The 10,028-nt window shown below is 32.6% G+C and overlaps 1 pseudogene; it reads left to right on the forward strand.

Moving 5' to 3' along the window:
* The first annotated feature begins 6,315 nt into the window (after positions 1-6,315).
* LOC117796582 lies at positions 6,316-7,220 on the forward strand (annotated as a pseudogene).
* Positions 7,221-10,028: the final 2,808 nt, after the last annotated feature.

Consider the following 10,028-nt stretch of genomic DNA (forward strand, 5'->3'; position numbering starts at 1 on the left):
TTGATGTAACTTTGCCTTATTCTCATTTATTGCCTACTATTGCTTTCTCTGTGGGTAGATTCCTTTTCTCCTTTGTTTCTATTAGGTTTCTATAAAAATAATAAAGTTTTCTCTCCTTTTCAAAACCGAAACACAGCTGTTGTGAATCTTTTGTTCAGAACTCAAGTAAAGAAATTTATAAACTAATATTTTCCATACAAATGGAAAAATAAAACATTAGCCATTAGAATCCATCTATGGCTATATAGGTAAGATAGATATATCTATGTATACCCCAAGAGGATTTTATCCTAGAAATATAAGATTGATTTAACATCTGAAAATCAATCAGTAAAATCAACCATATAATGAGACTAAAAAATAAAATATATACATATTTATGATAATCTCAATCAATTCAGAAGCATTTTTAAGAAGGACAGTATCCATTTCTAACTTTAAAAATTCTCAGCAAATCAGAAAAGAAAGTTCCTCAACTTGATAAAAAGATGTCTACAAAACACTACAACTAACATCACATTTAAAAATGAAATACTGAATGCTTCCCTCCTAAGATCAAGAACAAGACAAGGATGCCCACTGTTATCATTTCTATTCAAAATGATACTGAATGTTACAGTTAATGCAGTAAGTTCAAAAATGAAAAAAGTCAGATTTGATAGGAAGAAAATAATTGCCTTTATTTCCCTGCAACTTGATCTTCTGTGTGGAAAATCCTGTGAAGTCTACCCAAACAAAAGCTATTAGAACTAATAAGTGAATTTGTAAATTTTGCCTGAAAAAAATCCACATACAAAATTCAAACATTTTTATATATCAGCAACAATCAGAAATTGAACACTAAAAAAATAGTATCAAAATTTTGAAATACTTAGGTCTAAACCTGGCAAAACATGTAAAAGATCTGAATACTGAAAACTAAGAATTTGTTGAAAGAAGCTTAAAAAGAGCCAAATGAGTGGAGATATATGTTACTTTCATGAATCAAAAGGAGAAGGAAGGGAAGAGTGAAGGGGGGGGTAAACAGAAGGGGGAATGAACCATGAGAGACTGTGGACCCTGGGAAACAAACTGAGGGCTTCAGAGGGGAGGGGGGTGGGGGACTGGGATAGGCCGGTGATGGGTATTAAGGAGGGCGTATATTGCATGGTGCACTGGGTGTTATTCTCAAATAATGAATCGTGGAACATTGCATCAAAAACTGGGAATGTACTGTATGGTGACTAATATAACAAAATAAAAATTATAAAAAAAACAAAAACAAAAACAAAAAACTAAATCTTGTTAAGAGTTAAACTATTTCCAAATTAATTCACAGATTTAATTCAATCTTAAAATCCAAGCGGAATTTCTTCTAGAAATTGACGGGCAATTATAAAATTCAAATGGAAATTCAAAAGGCCTTTAATAAGGAATTCAACTATGAAAAAGAACAAACTTATAGGATCGACCTTAATTTAACACTTATTATAAAGCAAGACAGGGTGATATTGGTGTAAAGACAGAGGAATAGGTCAGTGGAAAAGAACTGAAACTCCAAAAGTAAAACCTTACATTTATGGTCAGTTGATTTTTGATAGAAATACAGAAATAATTAATTAAAAAAGATTAGTCTTTTCAATAAATGGCACTGAAAGAATTGAATAGCCATGTTTTTTAAGAAACTTTGATATGTATCTTGTCCTATTTACAAATAGATTTACAAAAATTTACTCGAAATGAACCCCAGACAAATGTAAAACAAACTGTAAGACTTCTAGGAAAAAAACAAATTAGGATATTATTGCTGGGTTAGGCAAAGGTTTTTTAGATACCGTAATAAAAGCATGATACATTTTTAAAAATGATGAAATGTTATCTATCATAATGAAGAATTCTGAATTCTGCTCTTAAAAGACATTAAGAGACTAGGACAAGCCACAAATTAGGAAAAAATCTTTGTGAATCACATATCTGATAAAGGATTTGTATCCAGACTGAATAAAAACTCTCAGAACTCAATAATTTAAGAAAACTCACAACCCAATTTAAAAATAAGCAAATTGATTTAAACAGATACTTTACCACAGAGGATATACAGATGGCAACTAAATGCACCAGAAATTATTCAGCATCATTAGCTATTAGGTGTACAGAAATTAAAATCACAATGACATACCATAACACCTACTAGAATGTCTAAAAGTATAAAAATTGATCATACCAAAGAAGTGGACCATAAGGGGTGCCTGGGTGGCTCAGTCAGTTAAGTGTCTGCCTTTGGCTCAAGTCATGATCCTAGAGTCCTGGGATCTAGGCCCCCATCTGGCTCCCTGCTTAGCTGGGAGCCCGCCTCTCCCTCTCCTCCCTGCTCATGCTCTCTCTCACTATCTCTGTCTCTCTCTCTCCAATAAATAAATAAAGTCTGGAAAAAAGAAAGAAAGAAAGAAAGAAAGAAAGAGAGAGAGAGAGAGAGAGAGAGAGAGAGAGAGAAAGAAAGAAAGAAAGAAAGAAAGAAAGAAAGAAAGAAAGAGAAAGAAAGAAAGAAAGAAAAAGAAAGAAAAGAAATACTCCTACACCACTGGTGGTACTGTAAAATCACGTCACTGCTTTGGAAACCTGGTTTCTTAAAAAGTTACATATATACCTTCTGTATGCTCGCCATTCCACTCCTAGGTGTTTATCCAATCAACAATGAAGTGAAAGGATATGTCATTAGAGAGATTTGTGCTGGAAGGTTCATAGCAGCTTTATTTTTAAGTGCCTTAAAACTGAAATGACAAAATATCTTTTATCAGGTGAATAGTAAGCAAACGGTGATATAGCTAAAAATGGAATTTTTCTCAAAAATAAAAGGAATGAGTTACAGATACACATAATAATGTGGATGACTCTCAAAAACTCATGTTGAATAAAATAAGCCGGACGGAAGATGGTACATAGCGGCAGTGGGTGGTAGGCAGGAAGGGACCAAGAAGGACGAGTTTAACAAGGGGCACAAGGAAACTTTGAAGAAAAATTGATATATTTATTATTGTGATTATGGTGTTATTTTCTTGGAAATATAAAATATGTTAAAACTTATAAAATTGTATCCTTTAAATGTGTACAGATTATTGAATGTCAATTATATCTCAATAGTGCTGTTAAAAATGAAGAAACAAAAAAAATGATAAATTTGACTCTCCAAATCCATGAACTATATGCCAAAAATCAGCAATGACACTTTTAAAGACTCACTAAGATCTTAAAATTCATATTTAACATATTTAAAAGAACAAGATACAATTAAGTTTAAAAGTAAAAATAATTTACAGTAAAACCTAATTATGGTGGCACACGTGTGATATAAAATTATCTTATGGCTCTTATTATACAAATTTTCTAATTTTTATCTAGAAATTTCACTTCCACCAATCATTCTCACACACACAAAAATATTTGCATGAAAATGCTTTTGAAAGAACACTATACATTTAATTCAGGCATTGGTTTAAAATTGCCAAAATATTCATACAGCCAACATTATTAACAGTGAAAAATTGGAAAAAAAAATATATATCATGGAATAAATTAATAATGTTTAAATATATAAAAGCATATATTTTTATTGTGGTAAAATATACATAAAATAAAATTTACCATTTTGACCATTTTGAAGTGTAAAATTAGTGGCATTAAGTATATCTGTGTTGCTGTGCAACCATAAAGCATATATTTTGCATCTAATTATAAGATATGACTGAAAATCTTTATGCATTCATAAATAATATCTATAATACGGTTGATAAATTTAGAGAAAAAATCTGAAAGGATAAGATCTATAATGCAAGCGGTAGCCTCACATAATTACATAAACTTCTCCTTTTGCTCCTCTGATTAAAATTAGCCAATGACAATAAAACATTTATATAATAAAGGATTTCATTCACAAGTAAAGTATCACAATCTTCCAAATGCCTTAGTGGGTGTGAAAGTTTAAAACAAATTAACTATGTAACTTAAATGATGCAGTTGCCCTCCTGACTTGTGTCAAATGACGCGTTAACAGCCTCCTATCTCCAAAGGCACAGTCCCCTCTGAAGCCGGTGTTACTTGTGTTTTTGCCAAACTTCATTACTCAGAAAATTAATGACTCTTGGCTGTAGGTCCCCAAAGACCATTTAATTTTTTCTCTTTTAATGTTTTCTGCACATAAAAAAGAAAAGTCACATTTGACATGGTAAATGTATTTCTCTCCACCCTTATGATTTAAAATTCATTCCTTTCACCACTGGAAAGAGTTCCTCAGCCCTTAGAGTAATTCTTTTCTTTTCAATGATGGAGATAGTAAGAAAATATCTGGAGGCTTCTAACAGCGCTAAGCCCATTTCCAAGTCTGTCCAAGTTGTTGGAGATAGTAAGCAAAGGGAGTTCTATGAATTCCCAGACATGTCAGTGAATATGAAGACATAAATACCTTTATAAAAATATCACTTTCAACATTGTGGTCTCAATATTGGCTGTGATTAAACAATCAACAGAAGCTCTGATTTACTAACAGAAGAGTAAGTATAATAAAATGTGTTTCTTTGTCTGTAATTCCCATTGCAGGATCTAGGTTATATTTTCCTCTAGGAAAGAAAATGGATTTCAGTGATAATTTTTGTATTTTTAATGTATCTAAGATATATTTATGAGATGTCACTTTTTAGAATGAATTTCCCTTCTGTAGATAAATGTCATTGCCTGGAGGTTTGTATGCGTAAGGTATGTAAACAAATCTGTATCTAACTCAATGTAAGAAATATTTAGGGTAACTTTGGATAGATATTCAACCTCAAATTTAAAATAAACTGTCTTCATATATATAGAAGTATATAAGCATGCCTTTGCATTCGTCTTCCTAACCCCGAAAAGAACACCATAATAACTGAAATGACAGCATCTCATGACAGTCCTGTGCTCATTCTGAAGACTCGTTAGAAAGACAGAATAAACAAAATCAGTTAGTTACAGTTTAGTGTCGATCTTATTAACTTCCATCATAAAGTAAGTTGTAATATCTTAGGAAAAAACAGCTATATTTTGAAAATTGAATAATGCTCAACATTTGAGAGCTGAGTAAGATTTCACAGTAATACACATTATCTCAGAGATTCAGAGAAAAGATGAAAGGAAGGTGGGTGGGCTGCAAGTATATAAATACATAAATATTCCTTTGATAGTTTTTGAATGAGAAACTAAATTTCCTAAGAGGATTTTAACTTTTGAGTAAACCTTGATCCTCAGTTAGCAATTTTTCTATATATTAGAAACTCTGTGAATGAGGCAAATAGTCGCAAACAATTCTGCCACAAACAATTCTGCCCCAAACTCAGAAGAAAACACAGTAAGTTAAACAATAAAGTGAATTTGCTTATAAAACAAATAAACTCAGCATGCAAGGAGAAAATGTCACACAGATGAAAATGTCAGAAAACTTCAAGGTTTAAGATCTAGATTGTATATTAGACATATTTGAGTCCCTACAGGTGAAAACAAAATAATTCACTGACTGGAAGATGAGAGAGGGAAGAGAAGGCAGTCATCACTTGTATCTGCACTAAAGGTGACACAAATGCAGCTGGTAATGCGAATATTCAGAAAAATAAGTAGCTAGGCTGTGTAGCAGGAGGTTGGGGAATCAGCAGGGTGTGAAGCTGTTCTAAGAATTAAGCTCACTTAACCTAAAAACACACCAAAGAACAAAAATCTTCTTTTGGAACAAAGACCTCCAGTTTGTTTTGTTTTTAAAGATTTTATTTATTTATTTGTCAGAGAGAGCGCATAAGCAGGGGGAGAGGCAGGCAGAGGGAGAAGCAGGCTCCCCGCTGAGCAAGGAGCCCAATGCGGGACTCCACTGGATCCTAGGGTCCTGGGATCATGACCTGAGCTGAAGACAGATGCCCAGCCCGTTGAGCCACTCAGGTGTCCCTAAACAACTCTAGTTTTGCTATAGTGTCTATATAGTGAGCCCAAGTTATGCTAGCACTGTTTTTCTAAAACGGACCAAAGTGTCAAGAAAAGACTTGAAATTGAGGGTGAAATTTTGTGACTTAGTTTCTGAATAGGGAAGAATTTTTGTTACCCCTAAAATGACACTCCCTCAGTAATCTACTTAGTCACATGGGAAAATTCTATGCACAGGATAGACATAAAATGTAAATATATATATAATAATATGTTTATGTATAAACATAATGAAATATAAAAGCTTGAATACCTTATACTTTAGAACAGTTAAAATAATCTATAATCTATGAGAACATTTATCTGAATATCACATGCAGATTGGAGAGAAGTCAGCAGTCAGTGATGAGAAACGGTACAGTAACAACATTCATTCTGCTGGGCCTGACAGATGACCCTGAGCTGCAAGTTCTGGTTTTTATCTTTCTATTTCTCACCTACACGCTGAGTGTAACTGGAAACCTGACCATCATCACACCCACTTTTGTGGATCCCCACCTTAAAACACCATGTACTTTTTCTTAAACAATTTCTCCTTCTTAGAGATCTCATTCACAACTGCCTGTACTCCCAGGTACTTGCAGAGCATAGCAACAGGTGACAACGTTACTACCTATAATGCTTGTGTCATCCAAGTGTTTTTTACGGACCTCTGTGGAGTATCGGAGTTTTTTCTGTTGGCCGCCGTGTCCTATGACCGCTACGTGGCCATCTGCAAACCCCTGCATTATGTAACCATCATGAGCAGCGCCTGCAGGATTCTCGTCATCTGTTGTTGGGTGGCTGGCTTATGTATAATAATCCCACCACTTAGCCTGGGCTTAAATCTAAAATTTTGTGACTCTAACATAATTGATCATTTTGGCTGTGATGCATTTCCCTTAGTGAAAATCTCATGAGTTATAATCTGTGCTGTGCTGACCCTGAATATGACGCTTACTTGTGTGGTTCTGTCATATGCTTACATCATCAAGACAATTTTAAGATTCCCTTCCGTTCAACAAAGGAAAAAGTCCTTTTCAACCTGTTCTTCCCATATGATTGTGGTTTCCATCACCTATGGCACATGCATTTTCATCTATATGAATCCTACATCAAAGGAAAAAGTGACCATTAATAAAGTGGTTTCACTGCTCATGTCTTCTATTTCACCTACATTGAACCCATTTATTTATACCTTGAGAAACAATCAAGTTAAGAAAGCCTTTGAGGACTCAATCAAAAGAATTGCCTTGCTCTCAATTAAGTAAAAGGAAATATTACTTTTAAAACATCTCAAAAACAAGAATAAATGTATTTTTGAAGTCTATAACCTTGCTTTTTAATAATACATACTTCAGTTTCATTAATTTTCTCAACACTTCGTTAACCTACCTTCCAATGAGCCCTGCTCATGCCACTCTTGTGTTTTGATTTTCAAACCAATATTTGATAGTTTTGCATATGAATTTCTAAAAACCATTCTGAAGAGAAATTGACTTCATAATATTATTACATAAGAAGAGTTATTCCTCAGGAAAATATAGGGTAAATTGTTTGTAGCTTTTCAATATACACAATAATGATATCTAAACACATGTAATAAGAGTAATTTTAGGTAAAATGTCTAAAATGGATGAATAATCACATAATTTAAAATACATGTGAAAAATACATGTCCAATTGCTCCAATATTGAGCAAAAGGATGGAAATTCACTACAATGAACACAGAAACACTGGATAAAATGTAATAAATATTCTCTTAAATCTATAGACGAAATCATTGCAAAGCTGTAAACAGAGGTATCAGAAATAAAGGCTCATATAAAAGTGGAGCAATAATAAGATAACTTGTGGGTGCTGAAGTGAGCATAGATTAGAGGGTGAGCTCAGGAGACTGCGTCACGGATCACACAGGGTTAGGCTGAAAGTCTCAGGATTAATGTGGTGAGAGCACTTGGAACGACACAATAACTGCACATTCAGTGAACGTTTGAATTAGAAAACCATGCTCATTTGAACAGAAAGATTATTTTTTTCTTGAGAAATATCATCTGCAGCTTATAGAGCTATGAGTCAAGGGGAAAACATTCCCCATTATATTTGATAGCCTGTGCCTACCTCTAATACAAATTAAGCTCTTACAGTCCAATTTCTGCCATAATAACTGAAATAAAGAGTTTTACCTATAAAGAATGGAAAAATCCACAGCAATGTAATTCCTTGAATTAAGGAATTTACATCAAATTAACTGATTGCTATCTGGAAAGCAATGAAATGCAGACATGCCATTGCCAGTTATTTGGAGCACTGAAAAAGCTGTAGTGAGAAGAAATTCTGTTATCTTAAATGCATTCATTTTTTAAAAATATATAAACTAGCCCAAAAGTGAAGAGCTTATACAAATGAATTTGAAAAAAATTAAAAACAAACAAAAGTAAATGGAAAATGTAACTTAATATGGGTAGAAAATGAAATCAATTAAATAAATTTAAAAAATTCAAAAGCCAGTTCTTTGAAAAGTCTAATAATATAGATAAACCCCACCCCAATGAATGTGATGAGTAAAAATCAGAAATGCTCCATATTTTATTAGATCTTGGACAACAACATAATAAAACAAAATAATGCTGATAAATATGGGAAAGAATAAATAAAACAATTGCATTTCCTTGATTTTAAAGTCTTATTCACATTTTGCTTTTCTGAAATGCAGCTCTTTCATACAATGGATGGCATCTACCATCATTCATAGGCTAATTGCCAATATTTTCTTTTCAATTCTGATACAGAGTACAATGGCATGCCTTAAAATTGATGTTGTCTTTAAGTTGATGAGATTTGATATATCTCTTTTTATGTTGAGGGCATTTTACATACACAGAAAACTCAAGAAACTCTAACACGAGACTAAAGGAATTAATAAGGGAATATGGTATTCTATCTGAAAGAAACAGAAAACGTTTTAAAAATCTGTAGACTGTAATAGCAAAAAGCAACAGGAAATCAATGAGCAAATGTTATTTTGGTCATAAAAGTCAAAAAAGTTTAATTACCAAAAGAGTAAATTTAACATAGAAGTACAGTGTGTATTTGAGGAAAGTATAAAATCTCTTAAAAGAATGTAAAATATAATTAGAACAAAAGAAAGCCAGTATTCTAGGTTGGAAAATTTTGGTATAAGCATGTGTCTGTGTGAATGCATAGATTATTTATGTATTGTAGAAATATTTGTTTTTATATATCACTGAGCTTATAAACTATTGAAGGAAAACAAATTTTTAATGAAGGCTATCTGAAGCAGGAACTTAAGCAATGTAATCAGAAAGAAGAATGCGTAAAATGAGTCAAAGGAAAAAATCAAAATAAAAAATTGATCATATAATCTCACTTATATATGAAGGTTTTGGTATATAATCTCACTTATATATGAAGGTTTGGCATATATATATATATTTGGGTGAAAATAAAGAAAATTTCTTTCACATGATTTTCATCTACAAAATGGTAGAATATTAAATGGCTATTGCCAAGCAAAAAAATTGTTGCAGGGTTTTTGTTAACTCTAGTTCAATAAAAAATAAACAAAAATGCAAAAAAGAAAACCTCTCTGAATGTATAAATGCTATACATTATACACATGACTATCTCAAGTGATACAGTAAAAGCATTGGACAAAATCCAGTACCCTTTTGTGATAGAGACACTCGAAAGACTAGGAACAGAAGGGAACTTCCTCAACTTGATAAAAGCATCTACAGGTAGCCCATAGTTAATGGGGAAAGACTGAATGTTTTCCCTGTAAGATCAGTAACAATAAAAGGATATCTGCTTTCACCACTTCTATTCAACATTGTACTAGAGGGTTTTTTTCCAAGGTCATTAGAGGAAGAAAGAACGAAAAGAAAAAAAGACAGGAAAGGAAGAAGGGACATGATCTTGTCTATAGAAAATCCACAAACAACTATTAGAACTAATAAGCAAATTTGCAGCATACAAAATAATGACAAAAATTAATTTCATTTCTATACACCAGCAAAGATAAGTACAGAACATCAAATTTTCCAAAGCTACTGGA

This window comes from Ailuropoda melanoleuca, chromosome 16, assembly GCF_002007445.2.
Source record: "Ailuropoda melanoleuca isolate Jingjing chromosome 16, ASM200744v2, whole genome shotgun sequence".
In the NCBI taxonomy this organism is placed as follows: Eukaryota; Metazoa; Chordata; class Mammalia; order Carnivora; family Ursidae; genus Ailuropoda; species Ailuropoda melanoleuca.